This window comes from Mytilus edulis, chromosome 12 (genome assembly GCF_963676685.1).
Source record: "Mytilus edulis chromosome 12, xbMytEdul2.2, whole genome shotgun sequence".
NCBI lineage: Eukaryota > Metazoa > Mollusca > Bivalvia > Mytilida > Mytilidae > Mytilus > Mytilus edulis.
In genome coordinates, this window is record NC_092355.1 from 35,540,402 (window position 1) to 35,567,482 (window position 27,081).

At 32.5% G+C, this 27,081-nt stretch overlaps 1 protein-coding gene and 1 long non-coding RNA gene across 2 annotated transcripts in view; one reads left to right on the forward strand and one right to left on the reverse strand.

Moving 5' to 3' along the window:
* The window catches only part of LOC139498336 (neuralized-like protein 4), a 118,287-nt gene that overhangs the window by 49,176 nt on the left and 42,030 nt on the right, over nucleotides 1-27,081 (forward strand). The gene's annotated exons all lie outside the window — the stretch shown is intronic.
* Nucleotides 13,306-27,080, reverse strand: LOC139498334 (uncharacterized). Its single transcript, XR_011657891.1, has 5 exons — nucleotides 26,997-27,080; nucleotides 19,553-19,628; nucleotides 18,596-18,658; nucleotides 17,286-17,694; nucleotides 13,306-13,512 (listed from the first exon to the last, which is right to left on the reverse strand). It is a non-coding gene; the product is annotated as an uncharacterized lncRNA (long non-coding RNA).

Here is a 27,081-nt window from a genome sequence, read left to right on the forward strand (position 1 = left end):
GAATTAGAGCAGTTCTCGCTCGGACACACACTCCATAATCTAGTACATGTATATTATAAGAGCATAAACCTGAAGCACTGGGAGGCACTCTACTGCCTCCACACGGCACTAAAGACAAACTCTGTAAAAAATATTATTGAGAATGGAAATGGGGAATGTGTCAAAGAGACAACAACCCGCCCAAATAAAAAACAACAGCAGAGGGTCACCAACAGGTCTTCAATGTAGCGAGAAATTCCCGCACCCGGAGGCGTCCTTCAGCTGGCCCCTAAACAAATAAGTCTTTCCGCGTTTCTGTGGAAAGACTTATTCATATTATTGTATTTCTTCTGATTATTAAGTATACTTTTCTGTGGAAAGACTTATTCATGTTATTGCATTTCTTCTGATTATTATTATTATTATAAAGTCTTTCCACTTTTCTGTGGAAAAACTTATTGTATTTCTTCTGATTCTTATTATTAGGTATTTCCACTTTTCTGTGGAAAGACCTATTGTATTTGTTTTGATTCTTATTTTTTTTTCTTTCGCCACATTTTGTTCTTGCGATAAATGTTTGTTTCGCAATATGTCACTTAAACCATCATTTATCGCATCAGTATGAAGAAACTATCTTCTAATCAAAATTTCTTTGATGTGGAAAGACTTTCAATTGTTCTCTGAACAATTGGTTTTTAATTTTCTTTGAATTTCCAACATGAGATAACTGTTTTGTTTTAAACACAACCACAGTTTTTTTTTTGTTGTTGTTTGATTTTAATTATTTTAATTGCCTTTTGTGTTTTGGAGTGTCGAAGCTTCATCATACCTATAAACATTTCTGAAATCATTCAAAATGTATGTAATCTAAAATGCATTGCCTTGGAGGTTGCATTTCTGTAAATAATGACAATGCTATTTCCAGTAGGAACTCTTTTTACGACTAAAACTGTACCTCTTTTACTATGAAGTTTTGAAAAAAATCAGATCCTAGAATATGCACCACATTTTATTTTCAAAGGTCAAAATATAGGGCTGTGCGGCATATTTTCAACGTTAATATGCCCTGAACTTCTCAGAGTTTAAACTAACACTAATTTTCTTTACTACCCTTACCTCGAATGAAAGTTTACCACAGATTTCAATGTTACAATATGCACATGTATATTTACTGGTAACATTCCCAAGTTATGTCTCTGTGAGATGGAACACAGAGAGCATAACTTGGAACCAGTATGAAAACAAAATAAATGTTCTATGCATATTCAAGATCTCCCCAAAAGAGGCGTGTTTTGAGAAACAGCTGTATTTACAAAGTACAACCTGGATTGAAACAATCCAATCGTATTTTCCAACAATTTATCAATACATTTACTGAAATCAATTTCCAATTTGTAAGGAATCAATTGCAAACTATTTTCATTAATTATTTGGAATAAAATATTTAACAAATACAAAGAAATTTTTGTTGCTCAGTATTTAGTGTTGTATGTTGTGTTGTGTGTACCAATGTTTTACTTTTTTTTGTTTAGCTAAGGCGTTGTCAGTTAATTTTCGGATAATGAATAAGCAATAAGAAATTAAAGACTAACAGAAAAGTATTCACATAGAGATATCAAGTGGATTTTGAATAATTGATAAACCAAGTGGCGCTTCTTGTCGATAACAATATAGATATGTCTTGATATAACCACCAAAACATTTTCATTCAAACTTTCAAGCAACAAATAACGTGTTTTGCTTGTTTAACGTGGATCTCACAAACATGTTTAACCCCGCCGCATTTTTGCCCCTGTCCCAAGTCAGGAGCCTCTGGCCTTTGTTAGTCTTGTTATATTTTAATTATAGTTTCTTGTGTACAATTTGGAAATTAGTATGGCGTTCATTATCACTGACTAGTATATATTTGTTTAGGGGCCAGCTGAGGGACGCCACCGGGTGCGGGAATTTCTCGCTACATTGAAAACCTGTTGGTGACCCTCTGCTGTTGTTTTTTATTTGGTCGGGTTGTTGTCTCTTTGACACATTCCCCATTTCCATTCTCAAATTTAGTTGTAATAACCAATTTGATTGCGACATTTTAAATATTTTATAGAAATGAAAGCACCACTTTGTGTATCAATTATTCAAAATGCACTTTATATCTCTATGTGAATACTTGTAACCTACACACATTACATGTATGCAATGTCTACGAGATGTGACAATCAATACGCACTATTGAATAAACAAATTGATCTCGATAAAAACATTGTCCCTTATATGAGAAGAGACAGGTACATATGTAGTCGATAATATTTCTTCTTGAAGTTATTGTCTGGAGAACTTTTTAAAGGCATTTGTATGCTATTTTAAGGAATACTGTTAGATCTTAATACTTGTTGCAATCTGAAATAATCTTTACACCATTAATTTACCCAAATGGGAATACCATAGTGTAATGATATTTATTGTTATTCATGCATTGCCTTCAACAGATGCTACTTATTTTGATTTTAAAACGGAAAGATTCCAATAAAGAACATTGTAGTCACGATTTAACCTAAATAAAATGACAATGGAAAGAAAAACATTATAACATATATAATTCGCCTGCAGGCTGCAGGAGCATCTGTTCTGCTGCCACACCAAACAATGAATATTTTTGTATCCGTGTTAACCTTGGTTTTAGCTAAATAGTGGATTAAAAATACCATTAATTAGTGAGTGAAAAGTTATCGCTTACTTGTCTGAATTAAAGTGAAATGGTAATTCCAATTTTGTGTCCTTTTTCTTGAAATACTTCAGTCGGAAGTCTGTCTCATCCATCATTTTCTACATTTGAAAATGCCTGTACCAAGTCCGGAATATTTCAGTTCTTGTCCATGTGTTTCGTCATTTGATTTTCCCATGTGATTAGGGACTTTTTGATTTGTTTTTGCCATGTGATTAGGGACTTTTCTATTTGATTTTCCTCTGAGTTTAGTATTTTTGTGATTTTACTTTTTACTCATAATAATACACCTGTAATGTAAAACTGCAGGACACAAATGGCAGATACTAAGTAGACATGTAGAATAATTATAAGACGAGCACAGAGCACATATATGACAAAAAGACATATAATAGTTTATTTTCTTGTGTAGGGTTCCTATACCACATATGTTTGTTTATACGTAATGATGTGTATATTCTTCTACAATAGCAATACAGACGGTGCACGTTTAGTTTCGTTTGTACAGTCCCTGTAACGTAAAAGTTAACACTTTTTTCGTTCTGGAATCGTACGTACAGCGTTCGGTAATCGTTCGTATAGAGATCGGTCATCGTCCGTACATCGTTCGTATAGCGTCAGTACAACGTTCGGTCAGCGTTCGTTCATCGTTCGTTCATCGTATAGTAAATGTCACCGTTGAGGGTTTTGTATAACGTATGCTTCATGGTATCGTTAATCGTTTTATTTGTCGTATGGTTTATGGTATCGTTTAGCGTTTAGCGTTTCGTTTATCGTATGGTATGTTATATTGTTTAACGTTTCATCAATCGTATGGTATATTTTTTTGTTAAGCTTCTGATATACAAATATGTTAGGGTTTTATTTCAGAAAGTTATTTCAATTATTATAGTTTTGAGTTAAAATGATTTAATATAAAAAGATGCGAGATAAAAAAAAACAATTATTAGTTTGGATTAGATTAAATCTCTAAGTAATATCATTATGGAATATATATAAAACGAAGGGGAAACGTTTTCTCCAATCACATTTTGACATGAACAACAAGAGACCAAATACCGCGATATAAGTCTATATGTCTCTCTCTCTCCTCCGCCAAATATTTCTCTGATCCAAATATTTCCTTGACACAATAAATTATATATACTATTATATAAATGAGGCTTTATATGAAGTTAACGTTTTATATCTAAATATATTAGAAAAAAAACAACACATCCATGGTATTTGTTCTCCTCAATGTCAGAGTCTGATATATACCGAAAACTGCCAGGGATATATAAAAATTCGTTAAAGATATCTATGGAACCAGCGTTGCTTGTGATTCAAACGGAAGTTGAACATACCTTAGAAAATATTTCTTTCTAAATCGTTTATGTTTAATGTAACCATTGCCGTGTTGATTTGGAATTTAGTGGTCATTGGTTTTAGAGAAAATATCCAAATCAGTTACTCTAATATATGTTTAAACGGAACCGTAGGGTTAAGCAATTACTCGCCTAAAACCCCTTTCTGTGCAAATGTCGTTAATGAATATGAAATGATAAATTTGCTTGGTGTATTATGAAAATTCATAAAGGGTCCGTGAAACCGTGGTTCTCGCCTAAAATTACTGCTTGCTGCGAAAATTGAATCCATTTATCAGTCCATTACGAAAGGATTTTATTTAGAGTTTTTTTTTCTTGATCTAGAATATTAACTTCGGTCAAATTTTCATAACAATCATAATCGGAAGCCTTACCAAAATTAATTCTCATGTAAAAATATTAAACACAGATCGTCTGTTGACTGCTAAAAGATAAGTTCGTATGTCTAGTGAAAAATTAAAAAAACATATACTTTCAAAATTTTGCTTCAGATATTAATCACAAAAAAAAAAATTCTGCCAGTTTCATTTAATTCGCTGAAGGCTTGACAAAGTAATTGAAGTGTCACCAACTTTGACCACAGACTGTATCTTCTTGTTAACTGCTGTGCAAACAAAATCCGTTTATTAGTAAAATATGGGAAAATCAAAAATATGAATTCGTCATTAGAGAATAAAAAGCACATGAAAAATTGTGTCCAACTTTCGTAAAATTTCATGAAGGTTTGAAAAAATATTGATATAAAAAATATCTTTAACCACATTTTGGACCTAAATGTTGACGCCGCCGACAGAGTAAAGGTCCGATATATCTTGCTTTCGCGACATGAATGTCACGGGTTCGGCTAAAAGTCAAGCCACATATCAAATCACAGCTGATTATGAATTGCTTTGAACAAAAGGAAAGTAAGAAGAATTTCCAATATATTTAGACTTTGACTGACAGAAAATAAACAAATATCTAATACGGTACCTATTGATCGAAAATAAATTCCGTTACTTTTATAAGTAATTACAGCTATTCATTGAAGAAAGATTTACAAACTGATGTGCTTTAAACTAAATATTTTTAATCTATTGAAATTAATATATTTTGTTTACCAAAATTCAAGTGTACGCCCGGGCGTTTTGACGTAAACGTAGCTACGCGCCTGACCTTTACTTTATCTTATTGCAAAATCAAAATTATTGACGGATAGTTTCAGTAAATATTCCGTGATATGTCAAGTCCTGTGCACCTTGCTCTATTAAGTCCAAAGAAAAGACAACAGTCGTTCAATTTTATGCAGTGCATAATATGCCAAAAAAACCTCGATTGAAATTTTGAGTCAATTTACCAGTTTAGGGAAGTCGATTTTTGCATGTATCTGCATTGCATAAAATATTAGATGAGGTGCACATCAAGATGTTTCATGCGATAGCTGTTAATTTGACAAACTCCGTGCAGGCAGTTTATCATCGTTCATGCTACAAAACTTACACAAGTAAACATATGTGTTCCCCCTTTTAGTGCGAGGAAGCTTCTAGTCTGATATTTAATGACGACATACAATTATCTGACTGTTGTCCCTCAGTTTCGGGAACTTGTACACGTTCTAGAATGCAGTTGTTCAACTGGAGCGCTTGTATATTTTGTTGCAACAAAACATTTTAGAAAGATAAAATATTACTCAAATTTGAATCAGATGAGCGTTTTAAAAATGTTTTATCCGTGTCAGATAAAGTTAAAGTTGAAATAGTTTCCCGTCTATCTTTTAAACTTTAAGCACTGTCATTTTGGTTGCATTACAAATTATTTACTAAAAACGAAAAACAAATCCAAACCTGTGGAAGTAGATATCTCAGAACACGATACTGCTTTTACTTATTTTATTTTGGCTTTTGACAACAATTTAATGGTCATTCCTCATGACACCGTTACTTAATAAATATAGATCATTTCTTTCGGCTGATTCTAATTTCAAATATTCTATATGTAAAATGCAGTCTAAACACTGTATTCATATAGAAATTCAGTTGTCAAACAACTTCAAGTTTAAGGCAAATATAACATAATATTTAGTAGCGAAATAACTATTTAAGATGCCGTATAAGCTTCTAGTCAATTGAAAACTGACCTTAAAATCTCAATGTCATGCAACTGTAATAGACACAAATAACGGACAGATATTTCATTCGGCTGCAAGTTTACTTAGAAAAGACATCGAAACTCTACAGAAGACTACCCAACTTCGGATGAATTGTATCTTCCTTCTTAATTTAGTCAACGCCTTCGTATTTATTGCAATTCATTCTAAAGTTACTCAATGAAACTGCATACCGCCAAGACTATTCTCAGAAAATGACACCAGAGAATTGTGGAAATGCTAAGCAATTGTTGAGGCAATCGTTTTTGTTTTACTCCTTTTCATTTAGGATTGGCTTTACAAATTTACCATGAGTTTGGTTCAAAACACCTTGTTGAAACATTGAATGCCAATGGAATTTATGCTTCTTAAAGTATAGTGCGACGCTATCTAATGTGTTGCCAACCATGAAATTGAGCGAATTTAAGATAGCGTGTACGTCTCGTATAATGTTTCCCCAGCATCTTTGCAGACAAGCATATGGATGTCATCAAACCTTCCTAAACCCCCTTTTATATCTCTGTTAAATCTTGGATAAATTGATAGGGATGGAATGAAGCTAGTATTTTTTTTATGAACAAATGTCTTCGGACTTCCTACATAACCCTTGTCTGTACTTGTAAAGAAAAACTCAAAATAACGTGTTTGTTTTGAGTAGAACCTTTCATGTGCAGACCTATTGCCATGTGTGAAATGTGTAGAAATATTAAAACATGTCTTGTTACGGTTGATGAAAATGAAGATGATGGAGATAACGGTTGATTTGGTATAAAGCTTGTTGCGCTGGTACACACGGTTCGAGCCCCGAGGTTAGGGGTGTATTGGCGTGCCCTTAAAAAAGTTAAACCCCGCCACTATCTGTATGTGTCTGTTTCAAGTCACGAGACGGTAATGCAGTGTTTGCCGTTTGTTTCTATATACTTTATTTGTTTCTTTCTTATTTATTTTGTACATTCATCAGGCCGTTAGATTTTTTGTTTGTTTTACATTATTGATTTCGGGAATTGAAAACTATGCAGTATGAATTTTACTCATTGTTGAAGTCCGTACGGGACCTATAATTGTTTTATGTCTCATTTGATCTCATTTTGAGAGTTGTCTCATTTGCAATCATATCACATCTTCTTTTTTTATATGGAATACTTTTGAAGTTTGTGGTACGTTCCAAGGAAAAAAAGGGGGGATATAGTAACAAAACCTGTAATGTAATAGATATTAACCAGAGTTAAATACACAACAAAAGATAATACTATGGTAGCAGTAATAATTGTGAAAAAAACCAAAAGCAACGCGTAGTCTATAAAAAAACCTGAAGTATCCGCAAATTCAATTTGAGGTCATATTTGACTGTAGTGTTATATGGCTTTGGTTTGATACCTCACCCACTATGATAGTTGAAAAAATTATTTTAAAGTATTGTCCTGCATGACACTTGATTTTTACTTGAAATTGATATTTTCATAAGGTTAAGGTGCTCTAAACATTTTATAGGTTGGAAACTTGATTTTTGAAGTTTTGTTTATAAAACATCGTTTTAGAATTTCTTTTGGATAAAAAAATCTCAATGTTTGAGGTTTATGTTTAATAAAAAACATTACTTAAGCCAAAACAGTATCATTTGTATTTAGGTAGAGTTTAGAAATAGAAACAAATGTCAAAATTGAAACCCTCCCAAATTTTCACAGATTTTTACATATGACCTTTGACCTCAATTTTATAAAAAAAATGTGACCATATCAAGTCCTGACGACAGGCATATTATTATAGTACACGATTTCTTCTTTCCAATGATATATTATGTAAGTGTGTGTTCGGTGGGGAGATTAAATTCCAAAAAATCTGCCTTCAGTCACTGCACTATTATAGATTACTTAGAATTGTTGGCTATATTTTCTTTTAGACACAAAGAGTCTTGTCATATTGTTATACAATCAGACAATACAATTTCAGTAGCTTTTATTATTCAGTAGGAGGTATAACCTCTTTGTCACTTGACAGGCTTACTACAGATATTTCATTATTTGAGCTTGGTGTTGAAGAAAGGACATTTTTATCACAGCTCATACATATTCATGGATAGACAATTTTGATGCTTATCATATGTTTAGAAATTAGATTCAGCAGAAAGGCAATTGAAAGAAAAAATATTTGTTTTGTTTGTATCAAGTTTTCATTTTCAAATCTGTAGATTATTTCTTAGTCTGTTGACCAACAAGCTCTTTTCTTAGATGCTTTTACTAATTTCATGGCAAGAATTAAAACCTTATATTTTCCCATCTTTTCCTTGTTGAGGATAACTATAAAGAAAATTAGTGGTGATAAAGTTCAGAAGGCTCAGAGTTGGTTTTCTTTGCTAAGACAAATTTCAATTTATTTGCCAGTTAAACTGCTTATCATAAAAATTAGCAACGATGTTACATACTGAAGAATGCCATCCCATTAGGAAGGGAATACATTAAACTGTATGTATTGTAAAAATATAAGTGAACCAACCCCTGAAGTGGTGATTATGCGGTTGGGTAAAAACGTGTGTATTGTAAATTCAGAAATCACTCATTAAAAGAAGATTTGCAAAAAAATGTTATCACTTCATCCTGGAGACCATGCATCTACGATCAAGCAGTTTCAATATTTTTAGAGAAATTTCATTATTTGGTGTATTCAAAGGAGAATCAATTGTTTATCACCATTTGAAAAGGATGTTATTGAATTTTCTTTTATAAAACAGAAACTTTTCATATTCAGCACCTTCAGTGTTAATTTTACTTGGTCTATGTTGAAACAGACCTGATCCTTTAAGAAGTAGATGTTACTAAATTTGTTTGTTTACACTATTACTGAAAGGTTCCTTAAACCTGAATACGCCGCTGAATTGAAGAGTGGGATACTCTTTCACTTGGGAGTTGAATGTGTGCTAACTTTTTTAAGTTCTTTATATTCATTAGAGGATTTATAACATTGAAGACAGTCTTTTATACTTTTGTCTTTATTTGCCTTGATTACAGCTGCCAACATACATTCTTTGTCAGCTCTAGATTTACATTCTATGTCTTTCATTCAGAGACAAGGTACTTTATTTTTCCATATACATGAGCTTTTGAAAAATACTAAATATGGTGCTACCTAATGAAGTGTTTTATGGTTTTGATAAACTATTGAACTTTGTGTTGTTAAGACAATGATATATTATGTTTTGTGTACAAAAGATGTGAGGAATTCATCTAAGTCTGTTTATTTTTTATGGAACTTTTTCTACTTTTTCTTTATCTAGATAGTTAGTACTACAGAGATGTCTAATTTTAGCAGACATTTTAAGTTTCACTCATTTAGAGGGGCCTCTTGATAAGTGCCTTTAGCTTCAGGATGTTCTATTAAAGACATCATGGCAACAGCTTAGGGGTCATCCATAATTGTCAACCATTTTCCAAAGTGTACAAAACGTACACTTTTTCAGACCTCCCACCCTCCCTCAAAAAGTATACATCAACCATTTTCAGATTTCAAGAGAAGAATCAGTCATTCTTAATAAAAAGAAGATCCTGTCTATTATATTTTAGTTTAATATAGAACTTTGCATTGAAAAAAAAACTAAAACATATCTGACTGTTTTATTTGATGACATCTATCTGTGATGTTTGTGTTTTGTCAGAATAAAGAGTACAAAGATTAATAGTGTTCCCCTTATCACACAGTGGAAATGGTAACTCCAATAAAATAGGGCACCTAGAGCATGCAAAAGATTAACAAAAGGGCACATAAATTATGCTAAGAATCAAAGAAAGGGAAATGCATGGTTTTATTGCATTTGTAAAGTATCATGAGTATGGACTGACAGTTGTTGATGGAATCAGAGCTCAAGACAGCAATCAATAAAAGTGTAATGTTTTAAAACATTTTGAGTTTTTAAATTTCCCGCCTGTATTTCTATTTAAATGGTCCCTGTAAATATGCCATTCATGGCACTATTATCGTTTATGTATATATACTGTAACGTGTACATATATTGGATATTTTCTAAGTTAAGGTTAAACTTCATATGGAGGTCCTCCTAATTGAAGGAGGCTTTTACTAAGAAAAATAAGTTTACTTCCAGTTTACTGGTTTACTATTTTGGAATGCATTACAAGGAAATTAATCGAAGGACCAGTTTAAAATCTTTTCACAAAATGGGGTCTTGTCAAAATCAAAACATTCAAAGAATTTAGTGTTTCAATCAATTTTGTTTATTAAACAGAGTAAAACGATATCGATCAATAATAAAGCAGGTGAAATTGAAAATCGGGGGTACTGAGAAATGCTTGCAAACTTTTTGTTTAAATAATTTTACTAGTTCACATTTTTGAAAGATTTCGTTTTCATATGATTTGATCTTTTAATCGTTCAATCTCGATTGAGTAGAATTATGATATCGAAATCAATATCATCAAAGTGAAAATAATAAAGAAGAAATAAGAAGAGAAACACACCCAAGCCAATTTTCGATTTTATAAATCGACTTTCCCTATGAAAACGATATAAATTCCGGAAATAAGAAAAAAAGCGTACGGTAAAAATGTTGATTTTTTTACCCCCTCCCCCCAAGTGTACGTTTTGTACACTTTGGAAAATGGTTGACAATTATGGATGACCCCTTAGTCTGGACATGTGCTAAATCTTTTTATTATAGCGAAGTGAATATAATATCAGTACTAGAATACTTTTCTTCAGTTGTAATACTGGATGATCTTGTGATATTTATGCTTTAACACATGTGGCATTTGTGTAAACATTGTTTTTAGTTTGTGTCTACACTTTAAACAAGCTAATTCATTACTTGAGACCGAAGGTGAATATGAATAAGAATGTTCCGTCATCCAAGCATATCTTGGATGTGCAGGATGAAGGTCATTCTTAGAATATGAGCCTGAGGCTCGAAAGTAATTAATTCCCACCCTAGGGATTATCTGTCAGACCCACCCTTTTCCAATGGGTTTTATGGTTGACACAAACTTGCTTTAAATTATGACAAGTTATCATGGAACAGGTGCCTATATACTAGGGTCAAGGTCACTGGCCATCTATGGTCTGATGGTTATAGTTTGTTTCTTTAAACAGAGATATTACATATAAGCTTCACCCCTCATAGAGAAGTTAAGCTAATTCATTACTTTCGAGCCTCAGGCTCATATTCTAAGAATGACCTTCATCCTGCACATCCAAGATATGCTTGGATGAAGGAACATTATTACATTTATCATGATTGTAAACCACTTCCTGTGAATTATTTCTTTTATTTTGCGAATGAATATAATGCTAATTAAAACACTTTTTAAAAATGGTTGGAGTAATAGAGATAGATATAATCACGTCAACAATTAAAGAAAACACAATAATTCACCAAGACGACTTGTTTTAAGGTCAAAATATGCACATGATACAATACATATACATTTCAATTAAAACGTAAAGTATTGTTTCAAAATAAGCGTATGTATGGCTCACACTTATATCTTCTGTTCAAAATATTTAATAATAATTTAGCTGTTAAGTGAAAACACTTGTAACCAGTAATTTCGCGCTTCTTTGATAAAATAACTGTTGACACATATATTAGAAATAACCTGAAAAAGACAACAACATGTTATACCTTTAAAATTAACTTTTATAGAGATATCGATAAATACTATTTCTTTTTATCATACTTTTTTTCCGGTTTATAATGACCCATTCATAATATACATTTTTAAAAATTTACAATACGCATCTATTGTTTAATATTTAAGAAATGTGAAAATAATTCGTGAGATATGAATATATTAAATCAGTTATTGTAAACACAAATGGCAGGTTATATTTGTAAACACACACATGAGTGAATATTTATTTTTGTGTAAATGTTGTCGTTGTTTACAATGTCACGGTTCAATAAGAACGCACCTGATAAGATCGCACCTGACAACATACGATTTGTTTACGCAGAGTAAATAGTAAAACTATGATGTGCACTTTTAAGTTAGCTATTTGCTAGATATTTTGAGAAACTTTACACCGTCGGTTTATCGATACTTGTACATATTTGAAATATATTATTCCCATGTTTGTGTTTTACGCCCTTTTCAACAATCTTTGCTTCGACTATTCATAACAGACTCTATTTTAAAAGAGTAAAATCCATTTTATTCCTTTTTATAATCTTTTTCAATGTTTACCATAAATTGAATGAAGATTTCATAAAGAAACACACATTTTTTACAACATTCCATGTTTTTATTCTTATAATTGATAAAACTTACATTAAATGTTCGGGAAATTTCCCAAAATATATGAAAGTTTCAATATATTTGTAGTAAAGATGTATGTGACAACAAATTATTCGGGAAATGTACCAAAATCATTCTCAACATTATTATTTATTACATATATGTTGGCAGAGCATTTTAACAAACAGATCTGAAACGCATTTCGGGAAATATCCCGACAAAAATAAACTAAGTACAACATGTATAACACAGATGTCTTCAAATATTTCTGGATTTATCCCGAAATTCAAATGTATATGCTAGACTTCATGACTAATAATTTCTTTTCACATTTCGGGAAAAATCCCGAAAATATAAATCTAATATCAGACACACACTTGTTACATAGATTTTTTTTACCCATTTCGGGAAAAATCCCGAAATAAAATCTACAAGAAAAAATTATGCATTTTGGTTTTTTAAACATATTGGGGAAAATCCAGAAAAAAAAAATCATTCAGATTTTACAACACATAATTTTGATACATTAAAAAAAGTTTTTACATAAATTTGTTTCCAACATTTGTTAAAATTTTAATTCATAAAAAATATGTTTATAACCATACTTTCCATTTCTTTAAAAAAAAAAAAGTAATTTCTTAGAAATAATAAGGTTACTCTATACTGCATCCCTTTTGTCATGCTTCAGTAATTCCCTATATATAATATCAACCAAATTTGTCCCACAAAAAGTGGGGCCTATGCATCCTCTAAATCTTATTTATAAGTGATCGATATTAAACTGGCCTAAGCATAAACTTTAACATATAAACAGAAATCTGCAAAAGATTGTAAGTTATAAAACCATGATTTAGGGTTCAGGATTATTAAAATCCCTAAAATACTGTTCTAAAGTAAAATACATGTACTTTTAATATTACAAATACATACAATAAAATATAACTACAAATCATAGTATACATGTGAATAAATCTTCATAGCGTGTGCAATGTTTGTTATATTCAGATGAAATTATTACATATTATAAATTGATCTGTTTCTTTACTAATGCCTAGCTTTCGCCTAGCTTTCTTTTCCTTTCACTCCTGCCTATAAGAGCAAAGTAAATTAACATTTAATAAAATATGACAAAAACGTTCTATTCTGCTGAACATGCTAAAAGTAAATATTAACTGTGAAATCAACAATTTTGATTATGTTGATAGGTTGAGACTATAACCATTTGACATTTATAATAAAACTTCTTTCCCCCCCTGACCATTTTGATTGCCTTGTGTGACATTTCACACAATCAACATGATCATTATGTACATAATGTTTTTGACATTTTTATAAATAAAGATAGTATAGCCAATAAGTTTTCAAAATTATTTAGCGTAGAGTTGTGTTCTTTTCCCTTTCTCCAATTTGAATGTTCCTGGCAACCTGCATTCTTTTATGTTACTTTTTTCTTTTTACAAACACTGATCGAGATTTAAAAGGGGAGCAATATTGAGTTTGCATGTGACTTAATAAACAGATTAAAATCCTTAAAACAATATGTTTTATCTGTATGAACATTATGGATTATTTATTCCTTTTAGAGTTTTCTGAATAAATAAATGATGAATGGGTCCATGGGACACAGATTATGCCCCTGCTTGCATATAACATTTTAAAGGGTCATAAATCAAGAATGGTAAAAGTGACACACAGTACCCAAATGAGTACTTGATCTGATTTTTGTGGTAATAAGCATAGTGTTTAAGTTTCAGTACATTTGGTTAAGCAAACTTAAGTTTATAGTGAACTAAAACAAATAAACAGATGCGACATGTGAACATGATACCTCCGTTTCTTTTTCAAGAATAAAGTTCAATAACTTCTTCATAAAATTGAGAATGGAATTGGGGGAAATATGTCAACAACCTGACCAAAGTGCAGACAACAACCAAAGTCCACCAATAGGTCTTCAACACAGTGAGAAAATCATGCACTATAAGTGTTTGTCTTTTCTTTTTTTTTTATATAGATTAGACCGTTGTTTTTCATGTTTGACAGCTGATTTCACAATAGTAATTTTTTGGGTCCTTAAATTAATAATAGCTTACTGTTTGGTGTGATCCAAGGCTCTGTGTTGAAGACTGTACTTTGACCTATAATTGTCTTTCTTTTACAAATTGTGACTTGGATGGAGAGTTGTCTCATTGGAAGTCATACCACATCTTCTTATATCTAATATTATGTACAAACATACAAGGATAAAACTTAATGCCCCCTCCGCTACAATGGGGCATAACAACTAGAGGCTCTCAAGAGCCTGTATCGCTCACCTGATTCTATTTGGGTTTTTGAAATCATATAAAAAAATATAAAATTTGGCTACAAGTGACAACACAACCTCATTTATAAGGAAAGGAACATGTTTAATTTCATTCAAAAGTCCCCCACTGGCGGCCATCTTGGATGACGGATCGGCTACAAAGTAACAACACTTGGTCAGCACCTCATAAGGAACATTCATGCCATGTTTGGTTTTATTCCATTCAGTGGTTCTCTAAAAGAAGTCATTTGTATGCATTTCCCATAGGGTCCTATGTTAATCTAAGTCCCCCGCTGGCGGCCATCTTGGATGATGGATCGGCTACAAAGTAACAACACTTGGTCAGCACCCCATAAGGAACATTCATGCTATGTTTGGTTTTATTCCATTCAGTGGTTCTCTAAAAGAAGTCATTTGTATGCATTTCCCATAGGGTCCTATGTTAAACTAAGTCCCCTGCTGGCGGCCATCTTTGATGATGGATCGGCTACAAAGTAACAACACTTGGTCAGCACCACATAAGGAACATTCATGCCATGTTTGGTTTCATTTCATTCAGTGGTACACTAGAAGAAGTCATTTGTATGCATTTCCCATAGGGTCCTATGTTAAACTAAGTCCCCTGCTGGCGGCCATCTTGGATGATGGATCGGCTACAAAGTAACAACACTTGGTCAGCATCTCATAAGGAACATTCATGCAATGTTTGGTTTTATTCCATTCAGTGGTTCTCTAAAAGAAGTCATTTGTATGCATTTCCCATAGGGTCCTATGTTAAACTAAGTCCCCCGCTGGCGGCAATCTTGGATAATGGATCGGCTACAAAGTAACAACTCTTGGTCAGCACCACATTAGGAACATTCATGCCATGTTTGATTTCATTCCATTCAGTGGTTCTCTAAAAGAAGTCATTTGTATGCATTTCCCATAGGGTCCTATGTTAAACTAAGTCCCCCGCTGGCGGCCATCTTGGATAATGGATCAGCTACAAAGTAACAACACTTGGTCAGCACTCCATAAGGAACATTCATGCTATGTTTGGTTTCATTCCATTTAGTGGTTCTCTAGAAAAAGTCATTTGTATGCATTTCCCATAGGGTCCTATGTTAAACTAAGTCCCCCGCTGGCGACCATCTTGGATGATGGATCGTCTACAAAGTAACAACACTTGGTCAGCATCCCATAAGGAACATTCATGCTATGTTTGGTTTTATTCCATTCAGTGGTTCTCTAAAAGAAGTCATTTGTATGCATTTCCCATAGGGTCCTATGTTAAACTAAGTCCCCCGGCTGGCGGCCATCTTGGATGATGGATCAGCAACAAAGTAACAACACTTGGTCAGCACCTCATAAGGAACATTCATGCCATGTTTGGTTTCATTCCATTCAGTGGTTCTCTAAAAGAAGTCATTTGTATGCATTTCCCATAGGGTCCTATGTTAATCTAAGTCCCCCGCTGGCGGCCATCTTGGATGATGGATCGGCTACAAAGTAACAACACTTGGTCAGTACCCCATGAGGAACATTCATGCTATGTTTGGTTTTATTCCATTCAGTGGTTCTCTAAAAGAAGTCATTTGTATGCATTTCCCATAGGGTCCTATGTTAAACTAAGTCCCCTGCTGGCGGCCATCTTTGATGATGGATCGGCTACAAAGTAACAACACTTGGTCAGCACCACATAAGGAACATTCATGCCATGTTTGGTTTCATTCCATTCAGTGGTTCACTAGAAGAAGTCATTTGTATGCATTTCCCATAGGGTCCTATGTTAAACTAAGTCCCCGCTGGCAGCCATCTTGGATAATGGATCGGCTACAAGGTAACAACACTTGGTCAGCACCACATAAGGAACATTCATGCTATGTTTGGTTTCATTCCATTTAGTGGTTCTCTAGAAGAAGTCATTTGTATGCATTTCCCATAGGGTCCTATGTTAAACTAAGTCCCCCGCTGGCGGCCATCTTGGATGATGGATCGGCTACAAAGTAACAACACTTGGTCAGCACCCCATAAGGATAATTCATGCTATGTTTGGTTTTATTCCATTCAGTGGTTCTCTAAAAGAAGTCATTTGTATGCATTTCCCATAGGGTCCTATGTTAAACTAAGTCCCCGGCTGGCGGCCATCTTGGATGATGGATCGGCTACAAAGTAACAACACTTGGTCAGCACCTCATAAGGAACATTCATGCCATGTTTAGTTTAATTCCATTCAGTGGTTCTCTAAAAGAAGTCATTTGTATGCATTTCCCATAGCGTCCTATGTTAAACTAAGTCCCCCGCTGGCGGCCATCTTGGATGATGGATCGGCTACAAAGTAACAACACTTGGTCAGCACCTCATAAGGAACATTCATGCCATGTTTGGTTTCATTTTATTCAGTGGTTCTCTAGAAGAAGTTCAAAATGTAAATTGTTAACGACGACGACGGACGACGACGACGGACGACGGACGCCAAGTGGTGAGAAAAGCTCACTTGGCCCTTCGGGCCAGGTGAGCTAAAAAGCATATGTATATAGAGAAGCAGGACTCTTATTAAGACTGAATATTACAGTACCTTATTCTGCATTCTTTCATCTTATCCCCTGATTGCTGACATGAATGGTTCTTTATTTCTTTTACTTCCAGGCAATTTTGGTATGAAAGCACCATATTTCAAGTTAAGTGTATCCATGGTTTGTCCTGGGCGTATTTTGATAAAAATGATAAATGTTGACCGCATCTTTTGGTGTCTCTCTTGTAAAACAATAATGCAAAGCCTCTGTGTGTTGTTTAAAATTACAAATCAAAGGAATTAACCAGTAAAATAAATTGTATTATAATTTCACTTCTGAAATAATCCTGACCGGTGACTGTACAGTTTCAGCATATTTTCCTTTGTTCTTAATTTTTCTGATATTTAGCTGAAAGCAGGATCAATGAAAATCTTCATGTGTGTGGCCAACAGGTTCTTACGACCAGAGAACCTGCAAAAAAAATTATCTGTTGAGGTCTTGACTAGTATCATTTATTTATCCATTAATGAGATAGAGCTTTGTTAGAATATTGAAAGGTGGAAGCAGTATAATTACTTTAATACACTAAAATATGTAATGAATAAAACAAGAATGTGTCCATGGGACACAGATGTCCCTGCTTGTAAATATATCTCTAATATATATCCTTTTTCCTATTAAAAAAGTATTCATGATAATATGAGAATGACGAAAGTGACTTGATCAGTGTTTGGTGGTAACAAGCATTGTGTAAACATTTCACAACACTTAATGGTTGAGGCAAAGTAAAGTTAAAGTGCAGTTTGGGATTTGAACAAGTTTTCAATTACTTCAAGTTCCCGTAAATCCCTGATATTCTTTAATGTTTTTTTTTTTTTTATTGCAGTACAGTAATAATCTGATGGTTCAAGAGAGCACAAAACCACGACAACAACAGGTTTAATGTTTATCAAAATATCATTTTCCTTTGTTTTTCCTTAATATTATAAAACCAGAAGAAAAATAAATTTCCATATCTTGCCCTGTTAACGAGTTGTAATAAAATTTATTCATCAACATGATCAAATACACTGGATAAAAATCTGTTGGTAGTGCTCTAAGGTTAAATAATTGACTTATTTTCATAGATTTATGACCACTGACCAGCTATAACAATAATGGCTATAGAAAGTTGAGGCTCCAACGGGCCTTTATCGCTCACCTGATATTCTCATTTACAATTGATGCATGAAATAATGCAACTGTTATACTTTTGCTTTAGTTTCAGAGATATAAGTAAACACTGCATTTTCCTCCTATTTTCTATTTTTAGTCATGTCTGCCATGTAGGTTGGCAGGGTCATCAAACACATTTAAAACTATATATACATACCCTAATGATGAGTGTGGCCAAATTTAGGTAGATTTGTCTCAGTTGTTTCAGGAGACGACTTTTCTAAAAGATGAAAAAAAAAATATGAAAAATTATTCATTTTTTATTCCTTTCAAAATTCTCTGAATAAATAAATGTCATGATTGGGTCAATGGGACACAGATTATGCCCCCACTTTCATATAACTTTTTAAACCAATATGCGAATTAAAATATTAAGGTACAATGTAATGTATGTGCCTGTTCCAAGTCAGGAGCCTGTAATGCAGTGGTTGTCAATTGTTGATCAAGTGTTACATATTTTTTTTTCTGCATTTTTGTACATTAATTAGGCCGTTAGTTTTCTTGTTTTACATTTGTCATTTTGGGGCCTTTTATAGCTGACTATGCAGTATGGGCTTTGCTCATTGTAGAAGAGGGTACAGTGACGTTTAGTTTTTAATTTCTGTGTCATTTGGTCTCTTGTGGAAAGTTGTCTCATTGACAATCATACCACATCTTCTTTATGTATAAAGTTAAGTACAACTATTAAAAGTGTTGACAATGGTTGATGTTAATTACATTATTTAGATTTTCTTGAGGAGAATAACTAAAATATGATTTTATTAGGGCTTGGATCCCACTAACATGTTTAATCCTGCTATCTTCTGTGCCTTTCCCAAGTCAGAAACCTGGACAATCAGTGGTTGTTGTTTGTTGCTGTGTTGCATATTTGTTTTTAGTTATTTTATTTGTATATTAATATTAAGGTCATTAGTTTGGAATTATTTTACAATTGTAATTTCAGGGCCTTTTTTATATATGACTATGCAGTATGATCATTGCTGAAGGCTGTACTTTGACCTATATATATAGTTACCTGAACGACGGAGGGACAGGTGTAAAACAATATGCCTGTCAACTTTTTCTTACAATTTCATACATTTCCAATATCATTGACTATTTTATCATTACTTACATCTGTCCATTATTATACTGTCTTTTAGGTCACATTGCATTTCAAGCTGATGTTCAATACTTGCACAGTTGTACACCTAGAAAAAAAATATGCAAAATTAAGATAAAACAGTCTTGTGTTACTGTCACACTAGCTTAGATAGAGAGTCGTGTGAGTTTCTAACAGAAAATTTACAACACTTCAATGAGAAATTGAAAAAAGTAAATAAAATTATACATTTGTCATTTTCGCTGTTGAGGTTACATAAGTGCATTAATTAGCTGCCTTATTTTTACATGTTCACAAATCAGTAACCAGGAGAAGAGTAAATATATAGAGGCTCTGCATCCTCCCCCTGAAATGTTGTGTTCTTAAGGGAACCAGGTGCTTTTTACAAGTTAAGAAAGAGTTTTAAAACTATCCATGCATGTCCTCACATCTAATTTATAAAAGATGATTAAATTGATCATTGAAATATGTATCAGAGTGAGAACTTCTCAATGTTCATTTTTTTTGGGGGGAGGGATATTTATTACCCTAATTTAATATTTCTATTGTCTTTAATTAAGTAACTGGGACTACAGTACTGAGGATAAAATTTTCATATCTCTTCATTTATATCCATAAATTCTAATGTTTCACATCCTGGGGGATTAAAAACCAGATTAAAACACATGAAATTGAAATTTTTCACACATAATTGACTTATAGTAGTAATTGGGAATGTAAACATGTAATAATGTTTTCCCAGTAGGCAGTTTAACCAAACTTAAGATAGACAAGACATAATAAATCTATTATACAATATACACAGCATGCACATGACATGTGCTCCAATCATAATGATGAACTGAGTCCATACTGTCCTTTTAACATGTTTAACAAATAATGCAAATTTTTTTTTTATTTAGATTCTGTGATTTTTTTTAATTTTATAAACATTCTTATAGTTTGCTTGAAATAAATATAAGTTATATATACTTAATCATCTGTAGAATTTTTTTATTAATGAAAAAAAAAGAATAAGCTTAACTGATTAATCAATATTTAGGTCACAAGTCTTTTTACCCTGATGATCGAAGCTTGTCTAGAAATTGCTTCAGATTACTTTTAAGCAAATAGAACAGTTTTGAACATTCAAAAGGTCCCAAGTACATGTAAATATTAATGACACACATTTTTGATGACCAACAATGTATGAAGAAATTTTCAAAAAACATAAAAATAAAAAACACGAAAATAATCACATTATAAATCGAACACTGTTTCTGTTAGCGCTTTCACTGCATCCCTTACAGTTCATCAGACAGAATTGTTATTGTTACTAGTAACAACTTGTGATGTTACCTAATAGTAACATCATGTGGTAGTTTGTATATATTACGGAATCTTATTCACAGACCAAATTTCACTTCCTATTAAAAGTCGGCTTATACAGTTATATAAAATAGCGTTCCTTGGCTTCAAGTGGAATTTTATCTTAGGTCCACATCTGAAACTAGAGGCTCTAAAGAGCCTGTGTTGCTCACCTCGGTCTATGTGCATATCATAAACGAAGGACACAGCAGAGTGATGGATTTGTAGATCTTACTTTACTGAACATTCTTAGTGCTTACAATGATCTCTATCTAATGAACCTATGAATCTATCCCAGTAGTTAAACTATTTTGTAAAATTTTACAAGATTTACAAAATTTATGAAAATTGTTAAAAATTGACTATAAAGGGCAATAACTCCTTAAGGGGGTCGATTGACCATTTTCATCATGTTCACTTATTTGTAGGTCTAACTTAGCTCTACATTATTGCTGTTTACACTTTATCTCTATTTATAATAATATTCAAGATAATAACCAAAAGCTGCAACATTTCCTTAAAATTACCAATTCAGGGGCAGCAACCCAACAACATTTTGCATGTTTGTTACGGAAATTTCAGGGCAGATAGACCTAGACCTAACAAAACAAATTTACCTGCGTCAGATTTGCTTAAAATGCTTTGGTTTCTGAGATTTTAGCAAAAAACTGCATTTTACCCTAGTTACAATTTTTTGCCATGTTGGCCATCTTGGTTCGCCGAATGGCATCATTAAACACATTTTTTAAACTAGATACCCTAATGATAATTAAGGACAAGTTTGGTTAAATTTGTCTTTAGAAGTTTCAGAGAAGATTTTTGTAAAAAAAAATTGACAAAAATTGACTATAAAGGGCAATAACTCATTAAGGGGTCAGCTGAACATTATTGCTGTTTACAGTTTATCTATTTCCATAATAATATTGAAGATAATAACCAAAAACGGCAAAATTTCGCTAAAATTTCCAACGCGACAATGGACGACGGACACCAAGTGATAAGAAAAGCTCACCTGACCTGAAAGGGATATAGTTTAAATTTTCTCTTTCCACATTGGTCAAAGTGTTCAGAACATGGAGAGTTTCTAATTGAAGGGACCTTAGTCCAGACAGCTGTTTGTGAACTCTTCCTCTATCAAATGGTTTGACCTATGTAGTTTTGATTACAAGTGGGACAGGTTGAACAATAAATAATATTTTTAGGTTTAATTGCTGTGCCTGATTTCAGAGTTTTACTTCTAGCATTTAGCATGTTCGAAATCTGGGATCCCCCCTGTGAGTGATTTTGTATTTCTGCCACCTTCGTTCTGTGTACTGAATTTTGCTCGTGTCAGAAGTTTCTTTAGATTTGGTGCTTGTTGACGGCTCCCAATAAGTCATGATTTATCGACTAGATCTTTAATTTGCTTGATGCAGAATAGGTAAAAAAAAACTTTATAGCAGAATTAAAGATCAGTGACTTTTTTATTATCTCCCTTTAAAGGACACTTAGCTTTCACTGTGAAAAAGTCCTCTTATTGAATGTCAACCTTGTAGGACAGAATTTAATAGTACTTTATCATAAAAGAATGTCCAATTGAAGGACACTTTTTCACAGCATCTGACAAATTAAAATATTTACATTTTCTGTAAAAAAGTGTCAAGGTGGTTGATAGTAAACAAATTAGGTATTGTTACTTAAAGACCAAACAACCTATTGATTTCTACCAGTGATTTTTCCTTAAAATTTTGTGTGAAGGTATTTCATGATTTGAGGAACAAAATGTGATGAAACAAATTGGGGGTCACCGACTTATTTTTGTCACAATAGCAACCTCAGTTTCGCGTTTCCTGAATATTAACATAATATTTTAACATAATTAAAGTTTTTTATTCTAAAATGTTATAAATCTATCATAAAATACAATCCCTGTTATTACTATCTCAAGTGTTTTGAATAAACGAGACAGTAAATATAAAATACAAAAAAGTTTTTAATTCAAAAATTATTTTAGAAATAATTTTCCGTTGAAAACTACAAAGTAAGATTTCTCCAACAGGATAAAATATTATAAATCTAAATTGCTCATTTTGGAAATTTAAACAAAGGTTGTTGTCGGTATTAAAAATCAAAATTTGTTTTCAATCCTGTCATAGTTGAAGCTAAATGAAAGGGAGAGATTTAATGTTGGATATTATTCTTGGAGCAAATCTTTTTGTCTTAAGTTAAATTTTTAACTATTTAGTTTTTACCACCGACAATTTTGATTTTATTTCACATTCGCTGAGTATTAATTTTATTATTATGTTTTGCCTTACAGCTAATTTCCTACTGCATGTAGCGTAAAACTTTGGTTGGCGTCCTTGCTTTGTTTGTTTAAATGTTTATTCAAGCTTTGTAATTAAGATTGACATCTTCATATATAGGTATGTAAACCTGTATATATATGATATTTAAATTCAATTAGACATTATCAAAAAATAATTAAACAAAATATACAAACAAAGAAAGCAAGCTATAACCAAAGAGTTGATATACATAAATTAGGTAATTAGCTTCAGTGAGATCAGGGGAAATGTTTGTCATTTCTCCTTTAGACAATTTGAAATGAAACAAATGACAAACGACAATGACCCTTTGTCATAATTTTATTTTTACTATAAGATTTTGTGAAATAAGCAGTATAAATAAATTTTAATTTCATTGCAAGATCGGACATTATTTTACGAGAATCATCCAGACATTAGTTCCATGCATACGTTGCCAGTATGTCAAAACATCTAGGAATAATTGTTTATCTGAATACTCAATTTTTGAAAATTGTGACATAAAATTAGAAGGATCATATCATAAGGAACATTGTGTATAAAGTTTTAAGTTGATAGGACTTCAATTTCATAAAAAACTGCCTTGACCAAAAACTTCAACCTAAAGCGGGACAGACGGAGGAACGGACGCACAGACCAGAAAACATACCGTAATGTTCATAAATGTTGCTGAAAAAGAACTTTCACCTATCTAATTAACATGTACACAATTGGAGAAAATGAAAGACAAAATCTACGCAAGTGAAAGATAAAAAAGGAAATGCCGATTGGCACAAATACAAGACAAATACGCATGTGAAATAATAAAAAAATGATATGCAGATTGGCGAAAATGCAGAAAGTCGAGATCAAAATTTATATTTGATTATTTTTATTAGAGCGAAGGTCAAATATAGTGTAGTATCTTTTGTGTCCATTTGTGTTAAATTTTACATAAGACTAGAACACACCCGTGAAATCGCTGGTCTCTGACTAAAGTAAAGTATATAACTATGTGTAAGCCTTATTTTAGCCTGGATATTTAGTTATCTGATAAAGTCATGCTGATTATAAGATGCACAGTTTTCTCTACTTTCAAAATCTTTCTGTTAGAAACCGTCGACCTGGAACTTATCAATTATTGGTAATATTAACTATTTGAAAAACAAAAGAGCCTGGAATGGAGTAATTTTTTATCAACAGCATTGTCCAATATTAATTATAAATAAAGTTGAATTCTTGGTTTTGCTGTTTTGCGTCATGCCGGCTAACAAATTGTAAACTGAACCTATACGCCTTATTTTAAGTCTAGCTAGATTTTTAGTATTCATATTATCATCTTTTAAAGTCATACTGATTAAATTACTACAATAGGAAACAATGTGATAGAATTTAGTATTGTCAACCTTGTGATTATGACCCTTGTATATATAGCAAATCCTAAATACACTGTTTGGTGGTGTGCCTGTCAGATGCAGAACGTACAGATAAGGTATAGGTAAAAGGTGAATATACTATTGGTATTGGTATTGGAACTTGTTAATTATTTACAATACTAATTATGTGGAAAACAAAAGGGTCTGGAGTGGTGTAACTTTTAATCAACACCATTGTCCAATATTAGCTATATATATATATAAAGTTGAATTCTTTGATTTGTCGTTTTTATTCCATGCCGGCTGACAAATTGGACCTCGTTATTTTAGTATTATAGATATCAGCATAACAAAAAATGAAACATCTGAGTGGATTGAGTGTCCAGAACACATTTTATGAGAATCATTTTACTTGAAATTGATTTTGATTTTTGTTTGTTTTTTTTTGGGGGGGGGGGCTGGAGGGGGGTGCTTTTTCTCCTTATTTCTTATATTCTGCTATGATAGAACATTTTCCTAGGAAATACTTAAATAAATATATGTTCATAAGTTAATGAAATTATTTTTAATGCTGTAACGACAAATTATTCTTTAAAAGAGAAGCCTTTTATGTCCCTCTCTGGAATGCTGCGTAAATTTAATTTTGACGTAAGGACTTATTGAAACCTCCTTGGAGACAGTTAACTTATATATATGGATTGTTCATTCTGCTTAAATACTTCAGTTACTCATTTCTGATAACATTTCTATCATAATATTTATGAGTGAAAGTTACCCCATTATTTTTACTTATTGACCTGAAAAGTAAAAATTTTAAGGAAATTAGAGGTATAAATTGACCAAAAGAGACCTTATAAAGGAGACAATGAGGTCCATAAGTGGTATTTATCTTCCTAAAATCATCTTAAGTATCATATTCAACTGTTTGTACGCAGATAAGATAAATATTTGATCATTTATTGGTCCACACTATATTTTATCTTGATGCAGCTTGGTTTGGATTTGTCGAAGAAATTTTGCTCGAATCGCTGTAGATGTCGTCTTTCATTATGCTAGATTTTTCTCAAACTATTGAACTCTGGTTATGACAAAACTTAACAGAAATGCTTGAAATAACCAGTATTACAAAGGAAAAAAGTCACATTCAGTTTATTAAACAATAATCTGATAATGTCTTCTTTAAATTTAGTCCTATAACAATTCTACCTTTTTTTACATAATCATTCCAGGCAGGGATAGGGGAAACCAACAATCATTTTTGCATGGCCTGATCTTGACGAATAGAAAATAGGGATTGTATGCAAGTAAAGCTTAGACTGGTGGACTATCAGTCCCCGAGGGTATCATCAGCTCATTAGTCAGTGCTTCGGTACTGACATGATTAAACAAACTTTACTAAAATTGTCCGTTTTTAAATTTTTAAATTATTATTAAACTAAGGTATCAACTCCCTCAGGCAAAGTTGGCTTTAGATGAATTTGGCTATTTATTTTAGGTATTTTTAACATATAGCACTTCAACGATTTTCGGTACTTATACATCCTCGGATTTCAAATGTTTGGCTTTGAGTGTTCCTGATGAAGGTAAACCCAGAAAAGCGCTTCGGACCCAATAAATTATTAAACCTGTTGTTTTATATTTTTACATCACTGGGTCGATACCTCTGCTGGTGGACTATCAGTCCCCGAGGGTATCATCAGCTCAGTAGTCAGTGCTTCGGTACTGACATGATTAAACAAACTTTACTAAAATTGTCCGTTTTTAAATTTTGAAATTATTATGAAACTAAGGTTTCAACTCCCTCAGGCAAAGTTGGCTTTAGATGAATTTGGCTATTTATTTTAGGTATTTTTAACATATAGCTCTTCAACGATTTTCGGTACTTATACATCTTCGGATTTCAAATGTTTGGCTTTGAGCGTTCCTGATGAAGGTAAATCCAGAAAAGCGCTTCGGATGCAATAAATTATTAGACGTGTTGTTTTATATTTTTAGATTTATGTAAAAAAAAATAGAGACTTTTACTTAGTTTGATCTATTACAGATTTTCATTGTGATTAAGTCACTAATACAAGTATGATATGTTCATGCCAGCATAATCATTTGTTGTTTACAAAGAGTCCTACACAACTTTAATTTGAATACAATCAAAAGTCAAGAACACCCTGGACCCAAGGCCATTAAAGGTGCACTTGAATGGGTCTATATATTTCATGTATTTGGTAGTTTGATTTATAAATGAATAACTTTATTTCTGAATTTTAAATTGTTTTTTTTTAAAACTGTGTAAGATAAATAATTGCTCTATGATGAATCCAGATTTTCCCCATACCTGTCACTGTCAGGTAACCTGAGGATTCCCAAAACCGAAGTGGTTCGTCTGAAAAAGGTGGAATTTACAGAATAGGTGACGGGTAACAGGTGTGTGGATAGAACAAACATTCTCACCTTCAAACTGGTAAAGTTCAACTTCTACAACAGTCCAGACAGAAGAACATCTGTTATCCAATGTAGCTATGCAATCTGGGAACCA